Raw genomic sequence first — 8,139 nt, forward strand, 5'->3', positions numbered from 1 at the left:
TACTCAGCCCCTGGAGCAATGTTGGGGGCCACATGGGAGTGGTGTTGGTGCCTGGGGGGAGGAAAGAGCTGTTTCCTGCTTCCTGGCTGCTATGCTTGTCTCCACTGCCAGAACCAGTGGGCCAAGCACACAGGTATAAGCCTCTATGCTTTGTGTTTGTAGCTGCTGTAGGTGGGGCTTCCCTCTGGCTTGCCTGACACCAGGGCAGGGTCTGCCAGTTTGCCAGCTTGGTGTGTGCTTACCAGGAGGAAGGTGCAGTAGGCTGCATATCATAGAGGGGGGCCTTGGAGCTGCGTGGCCATCCAGGGCACTGGAACACCTGAACATCGTGAAAGTTTCCAACCTGCTGGGCAGAGTGAGCCTGGTCAATTTTGTCTCCCTGTCCTTTCTCCTGAGCAGTAAGCTCTGAGCAATCCTTACCCCTTTAGCAGTCCTCTTGCTGATAGGAAGTCTCTCAGACTGCCTGCCTTTCTTTTGTCCCAGAGCAGCCAGATATGGATCCCTGTTTTCCACATGTGGCTGGAATCTCAGTCTCTCCAGTTATTCCAACTGTCTTAGCTTTCGAATACCCCCTAATCACCAGGGCACCATGCAATGTAGGTTTGTGCTCCCAGAGGAGATCTCCAGAGCTAGGTGTTCAGCAGTCCCAGGCCTCCACCCTCTCCCCACTCCATTTCTCTTCTTCCTGCCTGTGAGCTGGGGTGGGGGAAGTGCTTGGGTCCCACCAGGTCACAGCTTTGGTATGTTACCTTATTTTGTGAGGTCTATTCTTTTCTCCAGGTATATGCAGTCTGGCACAGCCTTCTTTCCTGTTGCTCTTTCAGGATTAGTTGTATTAATTATATTTTTGTATTATATGCAGTTTTTGGAGGAGGCTTCTGTCTCACCTCTCATGCTGCCATCTTTTCCCATTTGGCTTCATACCTCTTTTCAAAGTCAGATCAGTGAATTTTTTTGGCCTCTTTGAAATTGAATTAGATATCTCTTGATACCCAAAACCTTATCTAGTTACTTAAAGTCATTTTCATTTATTTTTGCAAGATTGAATATTCATGTGCTTGCTTCAGCAGCACATATACTAAAATTGGAACAATACAGGGAAAATTAGCATGACTCCTGCATAAGGATGACACAGATTCATGAAGCATTCCAAAAAGAAGTTTAAATATTCATGTAGTCTTTTTGCTTCTATGATATCTCAATATTCTCAAAGATCTCTATATTTTTCTGATACTTTTTTATTGAAGCATAGTTGATATACAATATATATTGGTTTCATGTGCACCACAGTGATTCAACAATTACACATAGTATTAAATCCTCACCCCAACTAGTATAATTACTATATGTCAACTTAGAGAGATGTTGCAGAACTATTGTCTATATTTTTCTTTGTAATGAGGTCATTTGCTTTCATAGAATTTGAAATTACTCATCTTTACTAACTGGTCATTTCAAGGTAAGATTGCTTGGATATGTGCTCAGGTTCTGATTCATAAAATAGTTATCATATATGAGGGAGAACAGTTCTTGAAGGTAGAATTTCTTCTAACTCTAGGACCTCAGTTATGGTGCAAACTATACAATGACATATGTCATTACTCTTTCTTGCTCTTAACTTCATTTCTTTCTTTCACTTCTCACCTGTTCCTCTATCCTTCTTCATCACTCCATTTCCTTTTCCTTCTTATTGCATTTTTCTTTTTCTTGGAAGACATAGAGTATAATATGTTGATAGTGTAAGATTATTCTCAAAATGGAAAATAAGGAAAATATGAAAGGAAATCAACATATTTAATTTTAGTTATATTGTCTGTGCATAATGAGTTTTACCAGTTATAACTTACTGTTTTACCTTATTGGATATAAATGATGTAAAAAATTATAGAAAACATAAGGAAATGGGGAAAAAATTGAAATTTATGTTACATCATTTCTAGAGATATGTAAATCCATAACCTAACAGCCTTTGCAAAACTTACTTAAGGAGAAAAATTTAAGTAAGATATTATGCATACTACAGGATGTAAGGGCAGATGTATGGGACAGAACTTCATGATTTTTTACAGTGAAAAAGGGAGATTAATTAAGTAAACAAACATATTTTGAAGTGCAAAGTCAGGTGCAGGTCTAGGCATTGGGTGTGGAGTAGTGGGAAGAATAAGTCCTTGTTCTTACTAAGTGTACATTCTTTGGGATGACTGTAAATATGCTGAAGAAACTGATATCTCAGCGAATAACATGAATCCAAATTTCTTATATTTCTCATGAATACTTCTCTAGGGATCTGTGTCCATCTCAACAATAGTTTATAATAAGTTAAACAGGGCTAACAGTAGAATTGCACAGGATTAGAGAACTTGAAAGGTGCTATGTTGTGGTTTCTTCCTGGTTAAAATGCCAAGTTTTGCTTGACTTCAATTCAAAAGCATACACATTTTTCCAAATTTCACATGATTTTTCTCAAATACTGCCTTCTTAATACTGTAGCTTTCGTTACTTATTTTTTCATAGTATAAATGACTAATATTCTCCAAAAATATAGGAATGTACAAGTTTAGAATACCTTCCAATTTTCTAAGGATCTAGTTTAGAGTTACTTCATAAAGAAAATTATCTGTTCAACCACATTAAAGTATAACCTAAAGGTTTTAGCAAAAATTCATGGATTTAAAAAAAAATATCACCTAGATTTTAAAACTGGGAAACAGATTACATCCTTGACTGAAAATCTGTCTTGGACTCTTATGTTTAAGTGACCCTTTTTACAATTAGCAGTGAATATGGTCAAATAGAGGAAACAAAGAATGTTGGAGAAAAGTAGGAACACATAAATCAGCACTGGTGTAACCTATCTTGGTTTGGGAAATTTTGAGAATGATTTCTGGACTGCCTAGAATGTTAGGGATGCCAATAAATGTCTCATATAATAGTAGGTACTCCATTTTACTCTAGTAGAAAAGTTTTTTTGATCTATTCTAGAGTCAGAGCAAGCTCAAGGTCATGCTGGACCTAGGCGTCCTGCAGAATTGCACTTTCCCAGACTTGGGAAAGAGAACATTTTACATACAGTATGCAAAAAAAAAAAAAAAAAAAAGCCTTCATTCTTAAATGCTCAAGTATCTCTTTGCACTTAGAGAGCTTATTTGCAAAGCATAATGTTTCATTTCAATGGAATATTTGACACATAGGCTCAATAGGTCTCCCACTCATATTTTACTTTAATTATGACGCTTACAATGTACAATCATTTCCTTCATTTATAAATAGCCTTTTTAAAGGATATCAAAGTCTGACAAAGTTTGGGTTCTGATGCATTTTTAGTATTAATGATGACATCAAACATTTACTCATTATACTCTGTTAACCCTTCAGTCACAAATTCTGGATATAATGGCCATCCATCATCCACTTTTCCTAGTGTTCTAACTTAAATTAAGGTTGGCAATTCTAAGAGGAGCCTCCTTTTGGTGTAAGCTCTTAGGCCTACATTGTGTTTCTGTCTCAGGAGTGATGGTAAGAGGGACTAATTAAAAGTCCAATGAATGTGCCAGGGTTAAAATCACAGACTCTGCTCATTAACAGTCGTTTACCTAAGGATATTTCCAAAGAATTCTTTCCGTGTCTGAAAAGAACAAAAAGTGAAAGGAGAGGGAGGAATATGTTGAATCATTTATAAATATTTTATATTAGAAGTATGGTTTCAAAAAAATCACTGATACCATCACTGGAGGAATCCAATTGTAAGAACTTCAAAATTGTTTATCATGTATGCATGTGTGTTTTTGTGTATGTATGAGTCTGTCTATGTGCGTTTTAAAGGGGGACTATCATCTCTAAATCTGAAGAGTAGAACAAGAAATGGGGGGAAAAAATCAGAGCCATTTTGTTAATTGTCTTTTTCCTGCTGTTTCCATGGTAGTCTTGACTGCCAGACTTCTCCACAGAGTGACAATCCAACAATTCACACACTACACCCTTTCAAGCACAATGAATGGCCGTGAAAGAGGCTGAACAGGCACCATTCAGGGAACATGTGATATCTACTCAATGCACTACCTTTCATCCACATTTTCCAAATTGCAGTTAATTTAATTCTAAACAAATGGATAAGGGGTACAAATGAGGATTAGAAGGAAAAGAACATCTTGAGCACTAATGGGGATGGTTTGTTTGAAGAACAATATAGCACTTTCTTCTGTTGCCAAGAAGCCTGGATGTAAAAGATGTACTTTCCCTCTTCATCGGAGGCCTTCATTTAGATTCTACATCAACAATGCAAACCATGGCAGAAAATTTCTTGGCCAAATAGAGTTTATGTAGGTTTTAGCTTTCCATTGGAAACACATTTGATACAGTATGAAGTAATTTCATTTTCTATAAAATAAAATAAACCATCAGACTTTTTACTGACATTTAGTAGCTACCAGTTTTTGTAAAGTTGCATTTTCCTCAATTTTTAACATCCTTCAAGGTTCAGGAGAAGAGGAGTGAATTCTAAAGTCCCTGTGACAAAATACAAGGAATTATCTTTATTCAGTCTAGAGTTGTAAGTGATTTCTGTGTTTAAATGTCAGTGAAGTAGGCCATGGTCATTTGAAAAATAAAACAGAACAAGACAAGAGTAAAATGGCATCCCTACAAACTATGTCATATTACTTGAGTGAAAGAATCATGTAAGAATCATCTCCCATGTGCATGTAATTTTTCAGATAAGAGCCTCCGAAAATAAGGATATTCATCTTACAGCATATGTAAATTGATATTGCTAACTTTTAAAAAATTTTAAGGTAATCTTTTTTATTCCATTGGTGGGCTTTATGTGTTACAATATCATGAATAATTTGATTTGAGGTACAGTAGTCAGATACCAACCTGAAAATTCTATATTCAATCTCACAAATCTCACAAATCTCACTAGGTATGGCTGTATTTTCTCAGGTTACATTTAACTTTCTGAGAAACCATTGTTATTTATGTTTACTGATATGGGAAAAAGAATCCAATGAACTTGCTAATAATGTTTGTTTCCATTATGACATAGTTCTGTTTAAAATATGAGCACATCCATGAATTTATTTTCATCACTGTTGATTACATAATACGGTTTTAATCCAAGTGAATTATTTAAGAGGTTACCACACTTCAGAGTGTTTCTATGATATTTGAGTCTATAGTAGTTTCAGAAGAATATACTTTTGTTTGGTTCTGATTTGTCAGTCATCAAATAACCTGTAAATAAATGACTTGTAATGACTTTGGTTTCTGAGTGGATTAGTCCAAGAGCTGAAGTATGAATGGTCCTAAATCTTATCAGAAATTTAAATGACACCCAGGATCATAGTATTTCAGATGTTTAACAAAGGTCTTAAAATTCTTTCTTCTGTGCTCATTTCTTCTTTTTTCTCTAGTGTTTAAAACCCTCAGGGTTGATAACCTACAGTTGTTGAAATGCTCAGGACAAAAGGTCATTTTCCTCAAGTATAGGGGCTGGTATCAGATGTTGCCTTGTGTGAAAGCTGTGTTTGATGCAGAGATTCAGATGGCAGCCACTAATCCTATTATTTCTGAAAGTTTTGATCTGCTAGATGAAATCTTGATGGTTTTCTTGTGAAGAGGGGTATAAAAGGAAACTTTTAGTAATTGCTTAATTTTAATGTCTATGAGCCTGATACTATCATATGAAGGCTGAGACTCAAAAAGCACCCACCATGGGAAGAAGCAAAGAGCATTTTCTGTTAAAGCGCCAATGACAGACCAGCCTCCATCATGCTCCCACCACACCCTTGTCTTTGTTTATTGGTTTTTCAAGCCTGCATCCCCAGGAAACTAAACCATACCTTGTGGATTTCAACTGCTGAGAGAAGAAAAAAAAAAACCTGTTTTTAATCACAGCCAAGTCCACTCGTGTGTTACTGTATATCTTGAGGGAGAGTGGAGAGAAGATAATTGACCTATTACTATTATTTTTTAAATCCATGAACTGCAAACAACCCTACATTTTCAAATTGTTGCAAATAGAAAAACAAACAATGCTAGGTACTTACAGAAGGCAAAGCCCAGGTGAAAGATACTTACTACAAAAAAAGTGTTGCAATGCCTGAAGAAAGCTCTGGATCAACGGTTAATTTGAGAAGATAGGCCAGTGCCTTTGAAATGGTGCTTATCTACCTACACCATTGTTACCTATATGCCTTAGTAATATCTCTCAATGTGCTCTCTTTAGGAAGGGAAGATTTCCTAGACTGGAAATACTAAATTTAAAAAATTTATAATGACATCGTTTTGCAAAAAAAAGAGGAAGGGAACAATAAAGAAGCTCCAGGATGAATCCCATAACAGATTGGTCCCATGCTCCACTGTGGTATGTAGTTTATTCTTTTAAAAGAATATGACATCAAATCCTTCCACAAAGGATACCTGTGTCCGAGGATTCCTACAGACCAACACATGGAGAGAGACTGAGGATACTCTTGAAAAAGTATGCCACACTGACTATTTATTTGTTAAGCGCATTTTTTTCTCAAGAGAGAATCAAATTTTATCCAAACCTAAAAAGATGATGTCTTGCCAATGGGTTTCAGCCCCAGGCAAGTTCACTATGGATTCAATGTGACCAAAGAAATTGACAGCAAAACATTCTTTGGGGTGAAAGGGTTTATTACCTGGCTTGTTCTCCTGCAGTAGGTTGAGCACTAGCATCTCTGCCTCCACCCAGAGCACTGGGCCAAGCTCTCTATATAGTGCAAGAATAGCTTATTGCCTAAAGGTGTGGAAGCGGCAGCCCAGCAACAGGCCAGTTACTCATCAGGTGGTTTAAGTTCAGTGAGGATCCTGGCCATAGGAACACCAACTTCCCCACACTCCACCCCTCCAGGACTCTCGCCTTACAATCTACACGCTTTCATTCTTCTGCAATGGTCCCTGTGTGAGAAAGCTGGAGCACTGTAACCAGATTCCACAATAGCAACAGAGGATAACAACTTAGAGATAATAAAAATTGAGATACAGTAAGATTTTGATACAAAAATTATAATAATCCTCAAGCTAGAGGAGGTTCCTAATCCCCAACGACTTTAGGGGTGAGAGGACACATGTTTTAATGTCACAAACATAGGTAAATCTTGTCTATCAGGTAGGACGCATGCAAGAGAGTGGTCCTGTGATAGGACTGTAGCAGGAAGGGAGTCCCTTTCAGGTCTAGTATACTATACTTTTCCTCCTTTCCCCGTGGGGGTTACTGAAGGTCTATATATAGTGCTACTGGAGGTACATGCACAGGCCACAGTGATAAAACAAAACTCCCGGTAAGATGATCTTACCTTCTGGCCATTCAGGATATACTACTGTAACCTTTGGTGGCCACTCTGCTGTTATTCCAGGAATACACAGGAGGCCAGCATCCAGGCCTTGTCCCCAAAGTGCCAGGAGAGCTAGCCATCATTGGTCCATGTGTCAAAAGGTCCAAGGCCACGTCCACTCAATGGAGTCTCCAGGGTTCAGTGCAGTTGGTGCTGGCAGCAAGATGTTACTCTGGTGGCCAAACATCTGCTTCAGTGATTCTTCCTTGGTTTGTACTTGGAGTTGTATAGGGGAGGCAGCCATATGTGTTAACATGTCTACAGGGCTCAGAGCTCCATTTCAGGGTCTCTCATTCAAACGCCATAGCACAGTCCATAAGCAGACTGACTTTCCCCACAGACTATCGGTATCTGACTTTAGTCCAGATTTTAACAAGCCATTGTGCCTCTCTATCATGCCTGCTGTGGTAGGATTGTGTGGCACATGAAACTTCCACTTGATTCCCAGCTGTCGTACCCATTCTTGCATTGTATGTCCAGTAAAATGGGTGCCCTGATCACTTTCAATCACCTGTGGTCAGCCATAGGCAACAAAGAGGCACTCCAGGCCTCTTTTGGTCATCTGCTGGTCTACACAACAGGTAGGTAAAGCAACCAGAAGTCCAGTAGCTGTGTCCACACTAGTCATCGCATAGTGATACCCTTCTGACACAGGTAGAAGCCCAATATAGTCTATCTGCCACCTGACCAGGGGTATAGCCCCTTAGCTATTGTTCCATGTTGCTGTGGAACTCAGTGTAAGTCCCTTTTGGAGCACACGACACACTCCTGCCGGGCT

General features: G+C 38.4%; 1 non-coding gene across 1 annotated transcript; it reads left to right on the forward strand.

Annotated features, from left to right (window-relative positions):
• The first annotated feature begins 1,054 nt into the window (after positions 1 to 1,054).
• On the forward strand, positions 1,055 to 1,159 carry LOC118926500 (U6 spliceosomal RNA). The gene has a single exon (XR_005030490.1). It is a non-coding gene; the product is annotated as a U6 spliceosomal RNA (small nuclear RNA).
• Positions 1,160 to 8,139: the final 6,980 nt, after the last annotated feature.

Source organism: Manis pentadactyla, chromosome 3 (assembly GCF_030020395.1).
Source record: "Manis pentadactyla isolate mManPen7 chromosome 3, mManPen7.hap1, whole genome shotgun sequence".
NCBI lineage: Eukaryota > Metazoa > Chordata > Mammalia > Pholidota > Manidae > Manis > Manis pentadactyla.